Source organism: Dendrobates tinctorius, unplaced genomic scaffold, assembly GCF_039654945.1.
Source record: "Dendrobates tinctorius isolate UK_male_01 unplaced genomic scaffold, ASM3965494v1 ptg000184l, whole genome shotgun sequence".
NCBI classification, from domain to species: Eukaryota; Metazoa; Chordata; class Amphibia; order Anura; family Dendrobatidae; genus Dendrobates; species Dendrobates tinctorius.
In genome coordinates, this window is record NW_027361851.1 from 15,093,950 (window position 1) to 15,117,099 (window position 23,150).

Here is a 23,150-nt window from a genome sequence, read left to right on the forward strand (position 1 = left end):
ATTAGTATGCCCCCCTCTAGTGGCCCACAAATGAACTACACCTACCCTTGTCTATAAGAACTATAATACTAAGGTGCCCTCCTCTAATGTCCCAAAAGGAAGCACTTTACTTTCCCTAAACTGTACATGAGCATTGGTACACATCATCACATTATATTATATTATATACAGCATTACACTAAAGGAACACAACATCATATAATATAGTTCTACAAAGAATAGTAACACATGTATGAATATGGCAGTACCATAAATGTGAGCGATAATACATATTACTATATAGCAGTACCGCAAATATTAATCACAGGCATTACCAAAATTAGCATATGTAAACATCGAATGATGGAAGACAATTAGAGGAAGGGAAGCAAGGAGGTAATTCTATCTCACCCCTTACACACACTTTCTTGAAGTCCTCTCTCTCCTGGATCCACTGAACACTGGAAGCTCTGCCAGTCAGCCATTTAAGCCCTGACCTTACTTCTTCATCATGTGTCTGATCACATGATTCTGACATGACACAGGTCCTGGCAGTCTTTTAGGAAGAGATACGAGGACATTCTCTCTCCTGCTCTATGGATTTCCACTAAAACCAGCCCATAATAAAATTTTATATATACCATCCCAACATGCAGTGCTGGAAGAAACTAATCTGGTTTTAAATCACTCATGCGATCATGCACAGTGACACCTATCTCCCCTCCATCACTTCACCAGTGACTGTCACAAGTAGCATTCAAAAGTTTGGGCACCCTTTGTCAAAATGACTGTTATTGTGAACAGTTAAACAAGCTGAAGAAATGATCTCTAAAAGGCTTAAAGTTAAAGATGACAGATTTCCTTTGTATTTTAGGCAAAAAAAATTGTCTTTTTTTTCATTTCAAAAATTACAAAAACGAAAATGGGCTGAAACAAAAGTTTGAGAAACCCCGGTGTTTGCGTGCTCAGATAACTTTGCCCAAGGTTTCAGACTTTAATTAGCCTGTAGGGCTGGGGTTACACTTGCGAGTGTGATGCAAGAAACTTGTGCGAGTCTCTCACATCAATACCCGGCACTGCTGCCGCCACTTGGACCGGAGTGGGTGGCTGCATAGAAATACATGCAGCTGCACACTCCGGTCCTGAGTGCCGGCGGCAGTGCCGGGCATTGATGTAAGAGACTCACGTAAGGTTCTCGCAAGTGTGACCCCGGCCTTAGGGTTATGGTTTGTTCACTATCATCGTTAGGAAAGGCCAGCTTAATAAAAATCCAGCTACCTCTAACCATTTATTAAAAACAGCAGCCATGGGTTCTTCTAAGGCCGGTTTCACACTAGCGCATTTTCAACGCGCGCACGGCCGGGGGTAGCTCCGCCCCCGATCCGGCTCTCTGTCCGGCGTGCCCGCCCCTTCCTTGTAGCGCCGCCTCCTAGCGGACAGCGGCGCCTGCGATCGGCGCACCCTATCTTTAGCATAGGGTGCGCCGATCGTGCGCAGGCCGTGCGCTAGTTGCGCTTTGACCTGCGCTGCGCACTTTTGACGGTGCGCCGTGCGCGCCAAAATCAAACTTTTCGGATTTTGGCGCGCACGGCGCACCGTCAAAAGTGCGCAGCGCAGGTCAAAGCGCAACTAGCGCACGGCCTGCGCACGATCGGCGCACCCTATGCTAAAGATAGGGTGCGCCGATCGCAGGCGCCGCTGTCCGCTAGGAGGCGGCGCTACAGGGAAGGGGCGGGCACGCCGGGCAGAGAGCCGGCTCGGGGGCGGAGCTACCCCCGGCCGTGCGCGCGCTGAAAATGCGCTAATGTGAAACCAGCCTAAGCAGTTGCCTAGCACTCTGAAAATGAAAATGGTTGGGGCCCACAAAGCAGGAAAAAGCTATAACAAGGTTGCAAAGCAATTTCAAGTTGCCCTTTCCTCAGTTCAAAATATAATTAAGAAATGGCAATTAAGCAGAACAGTAGAGATCAAGATAAGGTCTGGAAGGCCAAGCAAAATTTCAGTGAGAGCTGCTCATAAGATTGATAGAGAAGCAAATCAGAACTTCCTCTTGACTTCAAAAGACCTTCAGAAATTCAGAAAGATTTAGCAGACTCTAGAGTTGTGGTGCATTATTCTACTGTTCAGAGACACCTCCACAAATATGGCCTTCATGTAAAAGTTATCAGAAAAATAATTCTTCTGCATCCATGCCATAAAATTCAGCATCAGATGTATGCAAAAGAACATCTAAACAAGCCTAATGCATTTTTAAAACAAGTCCTGTGGTCCGATTAGGTTAAAATAGAATGCTCTGTCCACATTGATCAAAGCTATGAGTGGAGAAAAAAGGGCACAGAATTTCAGGAAAAGGACATCTTGCATGGAGGTGGATCAATCATGCTTTGGGGTTGTGTTGCAGCCAATGAAACAGAGAACATTTCATGTGTAGAGGGAAGAATGGATTCAATGAAATTTCAACAAATTCTTGAGGGAAACGTAACACCATCTGTCGAAAAGCTGACGTTGAAAGGAGGATGACTTTTATAAAAGAATGATTATAAATATACATCAAAATCCACAACAGACTACCTCAAAAGGTACAAGTTGAAAGTTTTACGATTGCCCTCAAAGTTTCCTGATCGGAACATCATTGAAAATCTGTGGCTACACCTCAAAATAGCAGTGCATGCAAGACAACCCTGGAATCTCACAGAACTAGAAGAATTTTCCAAGGAAGAATGGATGAAAATCCTTCAAACAAGAATTGAAAGACTCTTGGCTAGCTGCAAAAAGTGTTTACAAGCTGTGATAGGTGGTGCACCTAGGTACAACCATGCAGGATACCCAAATGTTTGCATTGGCCCATTTTCCTTTTTGTACATTTTAAAATGTAAAAGAAGAAAAAATACATTTTTTTTTCATAAAATACAAAGGCCTTTTAGAGATCATTTCATTTTCAACTTACTTAACTGTTCACAGTAAGGCTAAGTTCACACATAGCAGAATTCCCGCGGAAGTTACCGCGAAAATTCCAGAATTCCATTCCGCGGGAAAAATCGCATTTTAAATTCCTGCGATTTTCCCGCAGAAAAACTAGCGATTTGCAAGCGTAATTAGCTTGCAGAATGCTAGCGTTTTCCAAGCGATCTGGAGCATCACTTGGAGAACTGATTGACAGAAAGGTCACACTCGTCAAACATAGGATGTAAAAAATAATAAAAAAAAATATCATGATATTCTCACCTTCCGGCTTCCCGCCCAGCCTTCCCGCCTCTCTCCACGCTCCCTGCATCTTCTGGTCCCAGTAATCCTTTGACCGAATGACCGCCTGACATCGTGCTCCCGCGATGTAATTGCGAATGACCGCAAGACGTCGCACTCCCGCGAGACCGCGACATCATCGCGGTCATTCTTGCAAAGGATTACTGGGACCGGAAGATGTCGGGAGCGTGGAGAGAGGCGGGAAGAAGATCGCCGGCTGTCGGAAGGTGAGAATAACAATATTTTTTATTTTAATTCTATTTTTTACAGGGATATGGTGCCCACAGCCCGGAGGACAGTCTCCTCTCCTCCGGACCGTGGGTACCATCTGCAAATGTTCTGCTTACTTTTCGCATGGTAGGCACAGCCAAATGCGGAAAGTAAGCAGAACAATGCATTTCTATGTGGGCGGAATCACCACGATTCTGCAAAATTAATGAGCATGCTGCGTAATTTACCGCGATGCGATTCCGCCGCGGGAAAATCCACAGCATTAGCACAGCATTGCGGAATCCCATAGGATTGTATAGGATGCTGTTTTTTTGCGTCTTCGCGGCAAAATTACGCCTTTAAAATCACTGCGAAAACGCAAAAAACCCACTACGTGTGAACCCAGCCTAACAGTAATTTTGAACAAGGGTGCCCAAATTTCTCCATTCCACTGTAGATGTGGTTCCCATTAGATTATGGTCCTGACATACTTCTATCCATTCACTCTTATGGGAAGTTGGACCATATTGTATCTTCACCTACAGCCAAGCAAGAGGTGGCCTTGTTATAGAGTTAGATGCAGGTCCCATTGTCATGAGCCTCATATTGTGTGGATAATAATAATAATCTTTTTTTTCTATAGTCCTAACATATTCCGCAGTGCTTTACAGTTTGCACACATTATCATCCCTGTCCCTGATGGGGCTCACAATCTACATTCCCTATCAGTATGTCTTTGGAATGTGGGAGGAAACCGGAGAACCCGGAGGAAACCCAAGCAAACATGGGGAGAACATACAAACTCCTTGCAGATGTTGTCCTTGGTGAGATTTGAACCACTGAGCCATCGTGCCGCCCAATGCTGCCTGGTGGATATTAAATGAATATACAGCATGATAATTCCCTTTTTATTATACTGACCCACAGAAAAGAATTAATATGTCATATATAAGACAAAGGAAAACACTTGCAACCTTACTAGGTTTGGCTCCAAAAGGTCTAAATTTTGATATAGAATAGCATTCCTTTTAAAAATCTTTATTGCTGTTTTTATTAATTTTTCTCAATTTCACTTTTTACCATTCTTTCTTTTCCCTTCCCCTGCCCTCTTTCCCCCTTCTCTCCTTTTACCCCCCTGTTTTATTGAGTTCTCATAATAAAGCAAAGAGCTTTTATATATTATACATTATCTATTATGTTTTACAAAATGTTTATGACTAAAATAATGAAAATACATGTAGGGACATAAGTTCATCTATTTGTTGTTATTATGGAAAAATTCCATCAGCACTTATTCTATTAGCAACTCCATGCAGTGTGCACTAAGATTAATATTGGTGGATCGAGGGAGAGCCTTCTACAGTTACTTGGAGAAGAGGTGGAGTGACAGCCTATAAAGCACCATTCTGTACCAACCAGTACAGATATTATTACAAGATTATTATTACAAGTGTGGGAGCATCCTTGTGTATACGTGTGCTAGCAAATGTGCATCTTTATTCACTCGGGTTTAGCTTAGTGCTTTTTTGTTCAGAACACTGCCTAACAAAGCACATTTCCTAATTAGGATACATTTTATGACAACAAGCCATCTATACACCAAATAATGCGACAAACAGTTAGACTTTTTTATGTAATATATACTGTATGTTGCAGTGAACATCTGAAAATCCCACCCCAAAACTAAAAAGCAGCTCCAGAATTGCTGTTTCAGTTTTTGCAGTCCCTCAAAAAAAATATCAAATAGACAAAAATCTTTATCCCAAATGATACCAATGAAAATGTTAAAAAAGCTCATACAGTTTGGTTCATGAAAGAAGTTCAAATAAAATAAAGTTTTGATTCTCAGAAAATAGTGGCAAAAAAAGAAAAAGTACGATGTACTGTTGAAAGCACAAAATATACAATGCAAAAAAAAGTGCAAAAGTTTTTGTCAATTCCCAATGGAACTGTCATGGTCACGTGTGACTGGACACACCACCTCCAGCAGGGCGAATTTATATGACACGCCCTGGATACACCGCCTCCAGCAGGGCGAATTTAAATAATAGAACGTGCAGCCGGATACACCGCCTCTAGCAGGCGAATTTCAGTAGTACATGTATGTCTGGATACACCGCCTCCACCAGGGCGAATTTCAGAATAAAGGGGAAAACCAGGAAAACAATTACAATGGTGGCCCTGCGATAGGGAACGGGGATGTGGAGACCTCCTGCACTCCCCTGAGTCAGTGTCTCTACACTCCTAACGATCCCTAGGCCGGTTTTGCACCGGGCGCTGATCAGGATACCTGAAATCCCTAGCTCTCCCTGAACCAATCCCTTACTAGTGAAGTAGACAGTGCAGAAACTAATCCCACCACTGCACTACAACACACATTAAGGAAAGTGACAAACAGGGAAACACCACTTAGCTTTGCTCTGTTGCTAATGCTCCAAGCAACAGAGTCCGACACCTGAGTGCATCTTTTCCTCCAACCGGATCCAACACCTGGGTGCAGCTTTCCAGCAACAGAGTCCCGCATCTGAGTGCAGCTTTCCAGCAACAGAGTCCAGCATCCGAGTGCAGCTTTCCAGCAACAGAGTCCAGCATCTGAGTGCGGCTCTCTTCCAGCAACAGAGTCCAGCATCTGAGTGCAGCTTTCACCATAGCTGCCACTCCACCAAGCTTTGCAAGAACTCCTCGCTGACACCATAGCTGCCACTCCACCAAGCTTTGCAAGAACTCCACACTGACACCATAGCTGCCACTCCTCCAAGCTTTGCCAGAACTCCTCGCTGACACCATAGCTGCCACTCCAGGATTCTGACTGAGCTGCCAGGAACTCTCTCTAGCTCCTTCTTTCACCAAGGATGGTTGGAAAAGACCAATATCACCAATAGTGAGTGAGAACACATGACACACCTTTATAGTTAGGAGCCAGAGTCTCACACCTGTTTGAGATTCCCGTGCAATAACGCTCACCACCACCAGAGGCAAACCAGAACAAAAGACACCACTGTGTCATAACCCTAATGGCCACCGGGGGCAAAACCAACTATAAGCAACCAGCTCAAAGGAAAAAAAGGTTACTTATTCAAAACCTGTCATATCCAACCTTGATCATGACAGGAACAGTTAATAAAAGTTAACCCTTAAGTTATCTGTACCCCAAAAGGTGTCATAAATAACTCTTCCCATAAAAACAAGCCTTCATAAAGCTATATTGACCTAAAATTTGAAATGCTATTGTGTTGAAAGTGCAACAAAGAAAAAAATGGGAAAAGTTCAATTGTTTAACCTATTCATGCCCTCTAATGTACAGCTGCTTCTAACGGCAGCCGCCAGAGCTAGATATGTTCACTGCTTTTTAAAAGTATTTCACACTTTTAAAAAAAGTGATCTCCAAAAGCTTTTTTACTTGTAAATTAGCAAAGTGAGCAGGTACTCATTCTACTTGGATCCATTTCTGACAGATTGCCATGGCTGCTTTTCCATCTTGGTCATCCTCTGAAGCTAAATAAGGGGAAATGGGAACTTAATTTTCCAATATACTGCAATACCATATAGTGCAAATAATCCAAACATGGTTCAAGTTCCTAATGGGATAAAAAATAAAAGTGAAAATCAATTTAAAAAACATCTTTTAAAATCTAAAAAAGGATTGTTTAAGTCACCCGGTTCTACCCAAATTATAAATAAATTAAAAACACATTTGATATCATCGTCTTCATAAAACCTTGATCTTTCAAAATATAAAATTAATCACTCATACAATAAAGCACAAAAAGAAAAAAATATTTAAGCCCCAAAATTGCTGCAATTTTTTTGGTCACTGCACTTGCTCCCATAAATGCAATAATAAGATAATAAGTGATAAAAACATTTGATGTCAAGAAAAAACAAATGCTCACACCTGCTCTTTGATGTAACAATTAAAAATCTCATTAAAAGTTTTTCAAAGTTCAGAATTTTTTTGACCACTAAAATATATGTATAAATATGTATAAATATTGGCCTGACCAAAAAAAAACTATGACACTCAAAACAATAGCCCATTTGGATTTATACATATTTTTCACTACATAATATGATAATGCTAATGGACTCATTCAAAACTGTAACTTGTCATGCAAAAACAAATCTTCATAGTAATATTAGGATCATATATATGATCACAGGATTTACTTACTACATGGTATATGCTCATTTTTTCCTTGGGTTTTGCCTGTGAAATGGTCACATTGTTAACATATTCTTACACTTTGCCTTTATACCAGTTTATAGTCCAGCTCGGGTTTTGGTTTTCATCATAGGAATATATTGACACTAAAATAATAAAGTCTTAGTTAACAAGGGTAGAAAAAAATCATGTGTCCTACATCAAAGGGTCACTTCACATATAATGAGACAACAAATCCCATGTTCAATATATACAGGATGAAGGAGGATATACCACAAATTATCAATATAAAACCAGGAATTGTATTAATCAATATTAAATAATAACATATAAAAAGGCAGAAAAGCCGTTTAGGGGACGCCGAGCACTATATATCAAAATGGGGGCAGAAGAATATAAACTACAGTACAAAGTAGATAACTGCACAAGGTAAGTACAAGTCCAGTGATACCACCACAATGTATATAAATATCACTTAGTACTATAAAGACTGCTAGTAATGTAGCCCCTCACACGAGACAGATAGTAACTCCACAGGGTAAATGGTAAGATAAATAGATCATATTTGTAGTATAAACATTAACACCTAAATCTAGCTACCAGATACATTCTGGACAAAATACACCAAGCAAATATGCGGTCCCCTTGAATGCGGTAAAACAAGAGCTGACTGTGTAAACTGTAAATAGCTTACCCAGACTGCTATGTACCTGAAGAGTCCTCTGCCACACCGTGCATAAGCAATGACAGATGACAAGGACAGGAGTAGTAGTCACCTGTGGAGGAGAGATGTGTTCCTGGCGTCCCCTCACCCGATGCACGTTTCGCCACCAGCTTCTTCTGGGGGTGTGTCAGCGCATAAATGGGGAGGAAGTGGGTTGACCAGAGTCATCAGTGTATCTCGTGTTCTTCCGCCTCCCGAGGGCGTACTTCCTCCCAACGCTCAATTTTGCCTGTGAATGGTCATAGTGTGAACTTGCTCTTACACTTTGCCTTTACACCAGTTTATAGTCCAGCTCAGTTTTTGGCTTTCATCATAGAAATATATTGACACTAAAATAATAAAGTTATAGATAACAAGGATAGAAAAAAATCAAATCTGCAAAAATGCAAAATAGCCCCGTCCTGAAGTGGTTAAAGTGTTATTTTAGCATGTTGTGATGTTATTATAACATGTTACACAGTAGTCCATTTTTGGTGTAGCGTAACTATTGTGATTACAAGAGGTATCAACAATTGCTCTGCCGAAATAGGCTAGATGACCTGTTCTACACTAGTCTGGTAATAACTACATCTGCAACATAATATGAGAGTGTCACTTCAGCACTGGAAGAATATGGTACAGGTTGATTGCACAAATAATGTTTATTAGTCTCCGACGAATGAAAATAAATAGATACCAACATTTTTGTCCTTTGTCAAGGTTTATCTACAAGGAGTGGAGCTCTGAAGCACCGACCTTCACGCCTTACAGATAAACCTTGACAAAGGCCAACATAGCAGAAACGTTGGTATTTATCTATTCCATTGGTTGTAGACTAATAACTATCGACGAGCGAAAATCGTCGGCTGTGTGACAGTCACAACAAATAGGCTCTCCATGCATGTGTCGTGACTGTCACAAAGCCGTGACACATGCAGCTGCAGCGCTGAACAGCTGATCAGTAGAAGTGAGGAGAAGTGGTGAGTCCTCCTTCAATGGAAGTCTTCAAACAGAGGCTGGACAGACATCTGACTGGGATGATTTAGCGAATCCGGCTTTGAGCAGGGGGTTGGACCAGATGGCCCAGGAGGTCCCTTCCAACTCTACCATTCTATGATTCTATGATCCAGGTATCCGGGATCCCGATGCAGCTTCTTCTTCGGTGAGGGCTCTATCTTGCCGAATAAGGAGGTAGTCGACGATGTTCGCTCATCTCTACTAATAACCAGTATTTGAGCTATCAACCTTTAGTGTATTCTTCAAGTGCCAAAGTGACTCTGTTATATTTCTGTGACCACTTTTTTCCCTCCATCTACGATATTATTATACGCTCCTTTACTAGAAAAAAAACACCATGTCTTGTCTTCCTTGCCAAGGTATTTTGCATTCTTATTTGTTTTGAACATACATTATACTTTGTTATGTTGCTTTAGAAAATGTTTTGACTTTGATATCAATTTTAAATTGCTATTGCTATTTATTCTATTGATTACTAATAGAGCATTATAGTTGTATTACAAATGTTTGGTAGAATTCTGCAGTGAAAAGTGTAATCATTTAGCGCTAAAGTGTTCTTTACTATTCTTTCCCTTATTTGCCTGATAAAGGAAGGACGGTCCTATGACTACATCCATGAGTTCGCAGTTCCTCTAATTGTCCTGACAGATTATCTCCAGGAAGTTTGGTGCTTCCTCTTTGCATTGCTCTCAGCACTGCTGGGAGCATTTTTTCTTCCCAGCAGGAAGCAGAAGGTTGCCTGCACTGAAAAAATAGAATTACATGCTTTTGTTTTTCCACAACAGCATCTGAACTTAACCCATTACTTACTGAGATGCATTGTAAAACACTAATTGTTATACTGGGTATATATTCTGTAGGACTACACTTAGATTTATTATATGTACTTGTGTCTATACAACTTGGCTTAGAAAAGACCTGCGTCAGCCTTAAAGGGAATTTGTCAATAGAATTAACCTTTGTAAAGGTGCTTTCACAATGCCATGCCATTTAGACCGGGTCTAAGAACGCATGTTCGAAATGCGTTCTGTTTATTTTTATTCTCCTCAAGTACCCCTTATCCACAATTGCACCTATGCCCATGCTCAATACAGTGTTGCCTTACATTTCAATTGTTGAATAAAGAATTTTCTATTTTTATCAACTTTCATCTGAAGCTGGATCTCCTTTCTTTCATGCTTTCACATTGCGCTTTTCTGCACGTTCATGAGTCCTGTCGGGGCTTGCGTCCAAACAGCCCTGCCAAAAAGGATTTTGACATATGTGCCAACTGGGACATAAAGTACTCACCCTACTATGTTTGAGTGTAGGAGTGTAGGCCTCCAGAAGGTGTATATGCCTGAAAATGATGTACATTCGCTCTGACAGCACCATTATAGGCTATGGCTCCGTAAGCACTTTATTATTATTTATTTATATAGCACCATTAATTCCATGGTGCTGTACATGAAACAGGGTTACATCAACATACAAATATCACTTACAGTAAATAAACTAACAATGAAAGACTGGTACAGGGGGAGAGGACCCTACTCTTGCGGGCTTACATTCTACAGGATTATGGGGAAGAAGACAGTAGGTCGGGGTTGCAGTAGCTCCGATGGTGTTGAGGTGGCCATGTGGTTGTTACAGGTTGTAAGTTTTTTTGAAGAGATGGGCTTTCAGGTTCTGTCTGAAGGATCTAAATGTGGTGGATAACTTCATGTGTTGAGGCACAGAATTCCAGAGGATGGGGGATATTCGGGAGAAATCTTGGAGGCAATTGGATGAGGAGCGAATAAACATGGAGCAGAGATGGAGTTATTGGGAGGACCGGAGATTACATAAGGGAAGATACTGAGAGATTAGTTCAGAAATATACACAGGGGAAAGTTTATGGATGGCTGTGTAGGTCAGTGTTAGTAGTTTAAACTGGATATGCTGGGAAATTGGGAGCCAGTGAAGGGATTTGCAAAAAGGAGAAGCAGGAGTGTAGTGAGGAGAGAGATTAATCGGGTAGCAGAGTTAAGGATGGACTGGAGGGGTGCGAGCGTGTTAGAAGGTAGGCCACAGACGAGGATGGTGCAGTAGTTGAGGCGGGAGATGATTAGGGCATGCACAAGCATTTTGCTAGAGTGAGGGTTGAGGAAAGGATGGATTCTGGAAATGATTTTGAGCTAGAGGCGACAGGAGATGGCGAGAGCTTGGATGTGCGGCTTGAAGGACAGGGCAGAGTCAAGGATGACTCCAAGGCAGCGGATTTCTGGGACAGAGGAAAGTGTGATTTCATTTATTGTGATGGATAGATCCAGTAGGAAAGATATGCAAGAAGGAGGAAAGATAATTAGTTCAGATTTATCCACATTGAGCTTGAGGAAGTGAGAGGAGAAGAAGGAGGATATGGCTGATAGACACTCAGCCGCGACCAATCAGCGAGGCAGGATTTCCGTTACAGACAGACAGAGTTAGACAATTATATAGTAGACTAGATGGTGGACCAATTCTAACGCATCGGGTATTCTAGAATATATATGCAGTTTATTTTTGAAAATGTAATAATAATGCAATAATGCACCCCCCAATCCTGATATGTATGGTTGTATCACCCCCAATCCTGATATGTATGGTTCTCTCACCCCCAATCCTGATATGCATGCTACCCCTCAGCCCCTATTCTGGTATGCATGGTCCTCTCACCCCCCAATCCTGGAATGCATGGTCCTCTCACCCCCCAATCCTGGTATGCATGGTCCTCTCACCTCTCTTTCCTGGTATGCATGGTCCTCTTACCCCCCTTTTGGGGTATGCATGGTCCCCTCACCCCCCAATCCTGGTATGCATGGTCCCCTCACCCCCCTTTCTTGGTATGCATGGTCCCCTGACCCCCCTATCCTGGAATGCATGGTCCTCTCACCCCCAATCCTGGTATGCATGGTCCTCTCACCTCTCTTTCCTGGTATGCCTGGTCCTCTTACCCCCCTTTTGGGGTATGCATGGTCCCCTCACCCCCCAATCCTTGTATGCATGGTCCCCTCACCCCCCTTTCTTGTTATGCATGGTCCTCTCACCCCCCCAAACCTGGTATGCATGGTATCCTCACCCCCCTTCCTGGTATGCATGGTCCCCTCACCCCCCTATCCTGGTAGGCATGGTCCCATCACCCCCCTTTCCTGATATGCATGGTCCCCTCACCCCCCAATCCTGGTATGCATGGTCCTCTTACCCTCCTTTTGGGGTATGCATGGTCCCCTCACTCCCCAGTCCTGGTATGTATGCTCATCGTCACCCCCCTTTCCTGGTATGTATGGTCCCCTCACCCCCCAGTCATGGTATGGATGGTATCCTCACCCCTTTCCTGGTATGCATGGTCCCATCACCCCCCTTTCCTGATATGCATGGTCACCTCACCCCCCAATCCTGGTATGCATGGTCCTCTTACCCCCCTTTTGGTGTATACATGGTCCCCTCACCCCCCAGTCCTGGTATGCATGGTCCTCTCACCCCCCAATCCTGGTATGCATGGTCCCCTCACCCCCTTTCCTGGTATGCATGGTCCCCTCACCCCCAATCCTGGTATGCATGGTCCCCTAACCCCCCAATCCTGGTATGCATGGCTCCCTCACCCCCCTTTCCTGATATGCATGGTCCCCTCACCCCCCTTTCCTGGTATACATGGTCCCCCCCTTTCCGTGTAGCCGCGACCAATCAGCGTCGCGGCCCTCTGTCTGCGACCAATCAGCAACGCGGCCCTGTAGCCGCGGCCAATCACTGCCGCGGCCCTGTACAAAACTAATATTAAAAAATAAAAAAGTTATTCTCACCTTCCGACGGCCTCCTGTCTTCTTTCCATGTGCCCGGCCTCGCGTTCCCAGTAATGCTTTGCGGCTTAGACCGCTGATGACATCGGTCTTCTTTCTCGCCTCTTGCGAGAGTGACGTCATCAGTGGTCTAAGCCGCAAAGCATTACTGGGAACGTGAGGCTGGGCGCGTGGAAAGAAGACAAGAGGCAGTCGGAAGGTGAGAATAACTTTTTTTATTTTAATTCTCTTTTTTACAGATTAAGGCCTGCGCCTGCCGCTGATTGGTCGCGGCCGCCAGGCTGCGACCAATCAGCGGCAGGTGCAGCTTACCGTTACAAACAGCTGCGCCTGTCGCTGATTGGTTGCGGCCTGGTGGGGGCCTGGCAGGGGCCTGGCGGCCACGACCAATCAGCGGCCTGCGATTTCGGTTACAGACAGACACGATAAGGCGTTTATATATATAGATTGTCAATTAGTTCTGGCTGTAAGTCATTAGTAAGTTTGGTCAGGGCAGTCTCATTGGAATGATAGGGACGGAAGCCAGATTGTAGGTTGTCGAAGAGCGAGTTAGGTTCAAAGTGAGTGGAAAGTTCAGTGTGGATGTTCTGCTCAAGGAGTTTGGAAGCCCATGGGAGCAAAGATATGGAGCTGGACATAGTGCTCTGGTCAAGGGATGTCTATAATGTCTGTAAAGTGCTGTGGAATTATGGCGCTATATAAATGAGTAAAATAAATAAAATTAAAAAGGGATGTCTTTTTGAGGATAGGTTTGAATGTAGCATGTTTGAAAGCCGAGGGGAAGGTACCATAACTTAGTGATAGGTTGAAGAGATGGGTTAGGGATGCGATAAGTGTAGTGGTGAGGTTATTATTATTACTATTATTAATTATTATAGCGCCATTTATTCCATGGCGCTTTACATGTGAGGAGGGGTATACATAATAAAAACAAGTACAGTTATGTTAAACAATACAAGTCGCATCTGGTACAGGATGAGAGAGGACCCTGCTCGCGAGGGCTCACAATCTACAAGGGATGGGTGAGGATACAGTAGGCAAGGGTAGAGCTTGCCATGCAGTGGCTTGGGCGATCGGTGGTTAGTGCAGGTTGTAGGCATGTTGGAAGAGGTAGGTCTTCAGGTTCTTTTTGAAGGTTTCCATGGTAAGTCTGATATCTTGTGGTAGAGAGTTTCAGATTAGGGGTGATGCGCAGGAGAAATCTTGTATACGATTGTGGGATGAGGAGATAAGAGGGGAGTAGAGAAGGAGATCTTGAGGATTGGAGGTTGCATGCAGGTAAGTACCGGGAGATGAGGTCACAGATGTATGGAGGGCAGAGGTTGTGGATGGTTATGTCTGCCATGGATAGGGTTTTGAACTGGAGTCTTTTGGTAATTGGGAGCCAGTGCAGGGACTGACATGGGGGAAAGGCCGGGGAATAGCGGGGGGACGGGTGGATTAGTCGGGCAGCAGGATTTAGAATAGATTGGAGGGGTGTGGGAGTGTTAGAGTGGAGGCTACAGAGCAGGAGGTTGCAGTAGTCAAGGCAGGAGATGATGAGGGCATGGACTAGGGATTTTGCAGATTCTTGGTTGAGGAATATATGGATCTGTAAAATATTTTTGAGTTGAAGTCGGCAGGAAGTGGAAAGGGCTTGGATATGTGGGCACATGCGCCTGAATCAGTTTTGAGTGTGGATTCAAACGTAAGCCCCAACGGGACCCATGAATGTGAAGATAAGTGCAATGTGAAAGCACCCTTAGCCATCTCTATGGGATTGTTAGTTATAGGAAACTGAATAATGATACTTTGATAGCTGAGGTCTGATGTCTTATTCCAGATAAATACATATTTTTATTATATGTAAACGAGCTGTTCCGGGCTATGGGCTGAGCACTGATTTTCCTGAGAGCAGAGCTTATTATAAATAAAAGAGGGAGCTACCAGTGTGACATGTAATGGCTACCTCTGTTATCATTGTGACAGGTAATGGCCGCTCTTTGCTCACGTGATTTCACTGCAGAGCTGTGTGTAATTATAATTGACACATCTACAGTTGTCCTTTCAGTGCTTCAGCTTCCACTTCACAGGCAGCCAATGTTGTATTACTGTTTATTATTATTATTATTATTATTATTATTATTATTGTTATTATTATTATTTATTTTTAGAGCACCATTTATTCTATGGTGCTGTACATGAGAAGTGGTTACATACAAAATACAAATTTAAATTACAATGAATAAATTAACAATTACAGACTGGTACAGAAAGAAGAGGGCCTTTCCCTTCCAGGCTTAGATTCTACAGGATCATTGAGAAAGAGACAGCAGGTTGGGGGATTGTGGAAGCTTTGGTGGAGGTGAAGTAGCAGGGGGTCATTGCAGTCTGTAAGCTTTCTTGAAGAGATAGGTTTTAAAGTTCCATCAGAAGGTGTCAAGTGTGATGGATAATTCGACGTTTTGCAGCACAGAATTCCAGAGGATGAAGGATACTCGGGAGAAGTCTTGGAGGCGATTGGGTGAGGAACTTATCAGTGTGGAGGAAAGAAGGCGGTCTTGGGAGGATGGGATGTTGCATGTTGAAAGATATTGGGAGATGAGCTCAGAGATATATACGGAGAAGACTTTGTAGTTCAGTATTTGAACTGGATATGTCGGGGAATTGGGAGCCAACAAAGAGATTTGCAGAGGGGAAAGCAGAAGATTGACATGGGGAGTGGTGGATTAGTCAGGCAGCAGAGTTAAGGACAGACTGGAGAGATGCAAGAGTGTTATCAGGGGAGCCGCAGAGGAGGATATTGCAATTGTCGAGACAGAAGATAATGAGGGGATGCACTAAAATTTTAGTGGAGGAATGAGGAAAAGATGGACTCTGGAAATATTTTTAAGTTGGAGATGGCGAGAGCATGGCTGTGCGTTTTGAAGGACAAGGTACAGTTGATGCTTATTCCAAGGCAGCAGACTTCTTTTACTGCGGAGAGGGTGGTGTCATTAATTGTGACAGTTTGATCATGTAGGCATGTTAGTTGAGATGGAGAAAAGATGATGAGTTCAATTTTGTCCACTTTGAGTTTTAGGGAGCGAGGGGAGAAGAAGGAGGGTATGGTTGATAGACACTACTAGATTCTGAACAGCAAAGAGGTAATATCTGAAACTTTATGAGTTGTCACAGACCAAAGGTATAGATTGAAAAGACTAGAGGTCACAAGAAAGAGCCTTAGGGACACCAACAGAGAGACGGTGGGATGAGGAGGTAGTGATGGAGTTGGAGACACTAAATGTGCATTCAGAAAGGTATGAGGAGATCCAGAAGAGGGCAGTGTTTGGCATCAAGGGAAGAGACAATTTGTAGTATGAGGAGAGGTTGATTGTGTTGAAGGCAGAGGACAAGTCTAGAAAGAGGAGTATGAGAATTGTCAGTTAGCTTGGCAATAAGTTGTTAGTAATTTTGATCAGGTCGGTTTAAGTGGAGTGGTGGGGGTGATGGAAGCCAGATTGTAGGTTGTCAAAGAGTGAGTGATGGGAGGAAAATTCAGCATGGACATGTTGTTCAAGGGGTTTGGAGGAGAACGGGACCAGCGATATGAGATAATAGCTGGATGTAGGGGTCGGGTCAAGGGATGGATTGTTCAGGATAGGTGTGATTGTAGCATGTTTGAAGGCAGAAGGGGAGGCACCAAAAGTTTTAGGTTAAAGTTATGGGTAGCGATTGGCGAACCCAAACAGTAAAGTTCAGCATCCGTACCGAACATCTACACCTTGGGCACGGACACTGAACACGAACGTGTTACTTTTTGGGTTCGGCTGCCCGAACACTGGGTGTTCGTTGCGCTGTCATGGCAGTGTGGCAAACTCCGCTTCTGATCAGAGGGGAAATCATCCCCACCGATCAGAGAGCCGCAGTTCTCACGCTGTCAAAAAACGGCAGGAGCTCTCAGCTGTGATCAGAGGTATAAACTTTACCTTTGGTCACTGGTGTCAGCTGATGGAACTACAGCTCCCATCATCTGACACATGCTATCGCTAATTACAATGAGAGCAGGAGCGGCGGATGGGAGTTTTTATTAGTTGCAAAACAAAACTCACAGGCTGCAACCCTCAGCTGTAAGCATCAGCAAGGCTAGTTAGCAATAATAGAGGGGTTCCCAAGCTGTTTTTTAATTATTTAATTAAATAATTTTAAAAAACGGTGTGGGGTCCCCCTCATTTCTGACAACCAGACAGCTGTGGGCTGGTATTCTCAGGCTGGTAAGGAGCCATGGATATTGGCCCCCCAGACTAAAAATAGCAGCCCGCAGCTGCCCAGAAAAGGCACATCCATTAGATGCTCCAATTTTGGTGCTTTGCCTGGCTCTTCCCACTTGCCTTCTAGCGGTGGCGAGTGGGGTAATATTTGTAACTGAGCGGCTGTAATTGCAGCCTCAGTGACCGGTGGTGACATTATTGAGGTAACCTCTGGCCACTAAGGCTCCGTTCCCTGCCAGGTTGAACTGCGGTGACCTTGGTGAGATCACCGCTTGCACCGTGAAAAAGTCTCACGGTGCAGGGACGAGTTCATCTCAGTTCACCGGGAGAAATTTCTCACGGTGAACTCACCTCTGCACAGTGAGACTTTTTCTCATTGAGCTAACGGTAAGCACTGCAGTTCAGGGACCTGCTTGCTGCAGCTTATTTTTCACTGCTTCTCAGCATGAACAGTGGCATGATGCCACCATTCATGCTGAAGAGCACATGAAACAAGATCACAGCAGCTTGGACTACAGCATGAGATATTATGGATTCCAGTCACCCATTCACCCAGCTATATCTCCATCCATCAATCATTCATCCATCAAGCCATCCATCCCTCACCCATCCCTCCCTCCATCCATCCCTCATCCACACATGCATCCCTCATGCACACATCCATCCCCCATCCATCTAGCTATATTTCCATCTATCCACCCCTCAATTGATACATCCTTCATCCATCCCGCATCCACACATATCTCATCCACACATCCATCCATTAATCCATCCAGTTATATCTCAGTCCATCAATTCCTCATCCACACATCAATCCCTCCATCCGTTCAGCTACATCTCCATCCATCCCTCATTCATCCATCCCTCATTCACACATCCATCCCTCCATCCGTTCAGCTATATTTCCATCCATCCCTCCCTCCCTCCATCCACCCCTCATCCACACATCTCTCATCCACACATCCATTCATCCATCTATATCTCAATCCATCCCTCATGCACACATCCATCCCTCCATCTGACCAGCTATATCTCCATCCATCCATCCCTCATTCATCCGTTCCTCCAGCCATCCACCCCTCACCATCCATCCATCCATCCCTCCCTCCATCCATCCCTCATCCATCCATCCCTCATCCACACATCCATCCCCATCTATCCAGCTATATTTCCATCCATCCATCCCTCCATCTAACCCTCATCCACACATCTGTCAATTACACCCATCCATGGATTACATACAGTGAATACATATAGAATAGATAGATATATAGATGTCTGGGATAAATGCAATTAGTACAGTGTGTGTGCAAATTACTGTACATGTATTTAATTAATAAAAAAATATTTTTTGGAAAAAATGGCATGGGCTCCTGCACAATTTTCAGTCAAAGGGAAAGCCGACAGCTGGGGGCCCATCTTTATAGCCCGGGAAGGGGGTAATACCCCCCCTGGAGCTTCGCAGGCTATTAATATCAGCTCACAGCTGTATACTTAGCCTTTACTGGCTATTAAAATCGGGGACCCTAAAAAAATGACATTGGGTCCCCCTATAATTAATAACCAGTAAAGGCTATGCACACAGCTGTGGGCTGATATTAATAGCCTAGGAAAGGGCCATATATACTGCCCCAGGCTAAAAACATCAGCTCTCAGCTGCCCTAGAAAAGGAGCATCTCTAAGATGCGCCAATTTGGGCACTTAGCCTCACTCTTCCCACTTGCCCTGTAGCGGTGGCAAGTGGGGTAATAATTGGGAGGGTTGATGTCACATTTGTATTGTCTGGTGACATCAAGCCCTGAGGTTAGTAATGGAGAAGCGTCATATGACGCCCATTACTAATCCCATAATCACATTGTAAGAAAACACAGACACCCAGAAAACATCCTTTAAATGAAAGAAAGACACAAAAGACTCCTTTAATAATCTTAATTAAACCATACTTACGATCTCACCTAATTCCACCGATGCCCTCGATTTGCTGTAAGAAAAATAAAATAAAAAACAACAATATACCATACCTATCCATTGTTCTGTCTGACCCTGTAATCCATGTCTGGACGATAAACCGTTTCCAACCTGGATGGTGTCAAGATGCATCCATCCAGGCTGAAAACCACTGGTGACTGAACTGCAGCAAGCCCAGCCTCAGAGACCGGTGGTGATGTCATTGATTTTATGTCTGGTCACTGAGGCTCCATTCCCAGCTGGACTGAACTGTGATGACCTCACGGTGCTAGCGGGGATGTCACTGAGGTCATCGCAGTTCAGCCTGGCAGTGACCGGAGCCTGAGTGACCGGACATCACTACCAGTCACTGAGGCTGCGCTCACAGCCTCTCAGTCACCTGTGGTTTTCAGTCTGGACGGTTGCTTCTTGGCACCATCCAGGTTGAAAACTGTTTATCCCCCAGACATGGATTATAGCGTGGGACAGAACGATGGACAGGTATTTTTGTTTTTTTATTTTACTTTTATTACAGGAGATCGAGGGCTTCGCTGGGATAAGGTGTTTAAATAAAAATAGTAAACTGTGCTTAGTCTTATTTGAAATAAAGGACTTTATTCTGGCTGAGTCTTTATTTAAAAACAATAGGATTAGTAATGAATGGGAGTCTTATAGACACCTCTCCATTACTAAGCCATGGGCTTGATGTCACTTCACAATGCAAAGGTGATATCAACCCCACAAATATTATCCCACTTGCCACCACTACAGGGCAAGTGGGAAGAGACAGGCAAAGTGTCAGAATTGGCGCATCTAATTGATGTGCCTTTTCTGGGCAGCTGCTAGCTGCTATTTTTAGACTGGGGGCAAATATCCATGGCCCCTTATCAGTCTGAGAATACCAGCCTCCAGCTGTCATCTTTAGCAAGGTTGGTTGTCAAAAATGGGTGACCCCATGATGTTTTTTTAAATTATTCACTTAAGTAATTAGAAAAACAGTGTGGAGACCCCTCTATTCTTGATAACTAGCCTTGCTGAAGCTGACAGCTGAGGGTTGCAGCCCCTCAGCTGTGAGTTTTTTCTAGCTGGTTAGCAAAAATACAGGGGAACCCACGCCATTTTTTTAAACTATTTATTTACAGCGCAGGCGTAGCTAATGAACACTCCCATCAGCTGCTCCTGCTTTCATTGTAATTAGTGGTAGCAGGTGTCAGATGATGTGAGCTGTAGTCCCATCAGCTGACACCAGTGATCGAAGTTAAAGTTTATACCTCCAATCACAACTGAGTGCTCCGGCTGTCTTTTGACAGGCTCTCTGACCTATGGTGATTATTTCCCCTCTGATCTGAAGCGGTGTTTGCCACACTGTCATGCACATTACACTGCAGCAAACACTGGATGTTCGGGCCCCTCATTCAAGTGAATGGGGTCCAGGTTCGGGTCTAGGTACTCTTCTGATACCCAAACCTGAACTTTTTGTAAGTTTAGAGCTGAACCCGCTGGAACTGAACATTAAGGTGTCTGCCCATCTCTAATTATGGGTTAAGGTCAGGAAAATCATGATGGTGAAGTTGGGGACAAAGTGAAATGGGATGAGGTCAAGTGCACAGGTGATGAAATGGGACTTGGAGAGGAGATGGGAAAGCTCTCCTTCAGTGAGTTGGTAAGGAAGGTAATTCCGCAGGGGCGGTGGTCTGTTATACATAGGGGTTTTGGTGGGTGTGTAGTAAAAGCTTGTCTTGTCTTATTTGGTCGATCTTATTTTTTAAATAAGTAGCAAAGTCATCTGCAGAGATGAGGGAAGTCGGAGGAGGAGATGGTTGGCCGTGGAGGGAGTTAAAAGTATTAAATAACTGTTTGAGGTTGAGGGATACGAGGGCTGTGAAGTAGAGCTGTTTGCAGAGGTTAGGGATGACATGAATGTTTTAGTTTCTTTATTGAATGCAGTGAAATCTTCTTCCTAGTGTATTTTCTTCCAGCGCTGCTCTGCAACCCTGGACACATGCCAAAGGTTTTTTTATAGGGTTGTTGTGCCAGGGTTGACAACTAGTTCATCGTACTCTGCCATGCACTTGAGGGGCAAATGAGTCAATAGCTGATGTGAGTGTGGTGTTGTAGAAAACGGTGTGTCAAAGAAGAATATGTGAAGGACAGTGAAAAAAGAGTCAGAGAGTGTGTGAATGTCTAGGTGTGCGAGGTTTCTCCGAGGGTGTGCTTGTTGCTGGACATGGACCGCAGGTGAAGAGGACAGGTATGCGGTTGGATAGGGAGCACAGATGGGTGAAGATGAGATCTAATGTATATCCATCATTATGGTAGCTACGGAAAATCACTGAGTAAGATTAAAGGATGAAGCGAACAAGAAGAGTTTTGAGGCTGCAGACTGGTGGGTGTCAGTATAATAATAATAATATTAATAATAATAATAATTTTATTTCTATAGCATCAACATATTCCGCAGCACTTTACATTATACAGTGGACTTCTACAGACAATAGACAATACAGCATACCAATAAACACATAGATCAAAACAGATACCAAGAGGAGTGAGGGTCCTGCTTGCAAGCTTACAATCTATAAGGAAAAAGGGGAGACACGAAAGGTGGATGGTAAAAATGCTTTTATTGTTTGAACCAGCCATAGTGTAAGAATCGGGTGTTCCTGTGAACCTGCATGAACCAGTTAACACTTTAAATATGTAACAGTACAGACACAGAGGGCTATTAAATACATAAAGAATGTGAGAACGTGATGCAAGGAACCTGGTTATGGTAAAAAATTTTGAATGAGCCACACAGGGATATTTAGGTTAATGCGTTGAGGCGATAGGCCAGTCTGAACAAATGCATTTTTAGGACACGCTTAAAACTGTGGGGATTAATCGTATTAGCCTGGGTAGTGCATTCCAATGAATTGGCACAGCACGTGAAAAGGCTTGGAGACGGGACTGGGAGGTTCTGATTATTGAGGATGTTAACCTCAGGTCATTAGCAGAACAAAGGGCACAGGTAGGGTGGTAGGCTGAGACAAGGGAGGAGATGTAGGGTGGTGCTGTACTGTATACATCAATAGTATAGATATTGAAGTCACCCATGATGATGGTGGTAATGTTACAAATGCATGGGCCATGCACATACAGTGAACAAGTCGTTAAGACAGTGTTCACACTATCAGGAGACTGAAACACAGAGAAACACGGTGGTAATGTTAGCAGAGAGAAAGTGTAGAATTCAGGTGGAGAAGAAGTGGTCAACAAAGCAGGTCTACAGATGAGGTCATGTGGGGAAGTATGAGGGAAGATGAGATATTTATTTGTTTGGAAAGTGATGGGGTTTGGGGATAGCGAAGGAGAGTAAATATTAGTGGAGCAAAAACTATAAGTACATATGTAAGCATGGGGAAAGAGTAAGTGTTGGAGAATAAAAATGTACTTGTGCTAAATTTCTGGTATATTTCTAATGTGCACTTGAAAATGGTAAAATACAGCAGTACTGTTAGAACTTCAGCAAATGTGTTTGAAGGGAAACAAAGTTCTGTTCCACTGTTCTGTGTTGGTTACATGTCTCACACTGGTAACAACTCCTTTTATTAAAATTAAGCCCAGGAGGCAGATTCTCATGCAGATCAGTGTCTTGCCCATAACCTCGAGCAGGACATATACATATATAAAAACCGCGGATTTCTCTGGAATAAGACATTGGATCACAGATATCAAGGTATTATTTTATTTGGCTTCCTATGAACTACATGTTCATAAAGACAGCTTAGGCAGACTGATCCTACTGCCAGATTCACTTTAAGCCATCGATACCCATTAAATAAGTGTTAGGTGATCGATCGGTCAACAGCTATCTCAACTGT

The 23,150-nt window shown here is 43.6% G+C and overlaps 1 protein-coding gene across 3 annotated transcripts in view; it reads left to right on the plus strand.

Annotated features, from left to right (window-relative positions):
• The window catches only part of RASIP1 (Ras interacting protein 1), a 452,478-nt gene that overhangs the window by 381,519 nt on the left and 47,809 nt on the right, over window positions 1-23,150 (plus strand). The gene's annotated exons all lie outside the window — the stretch shown is intronic.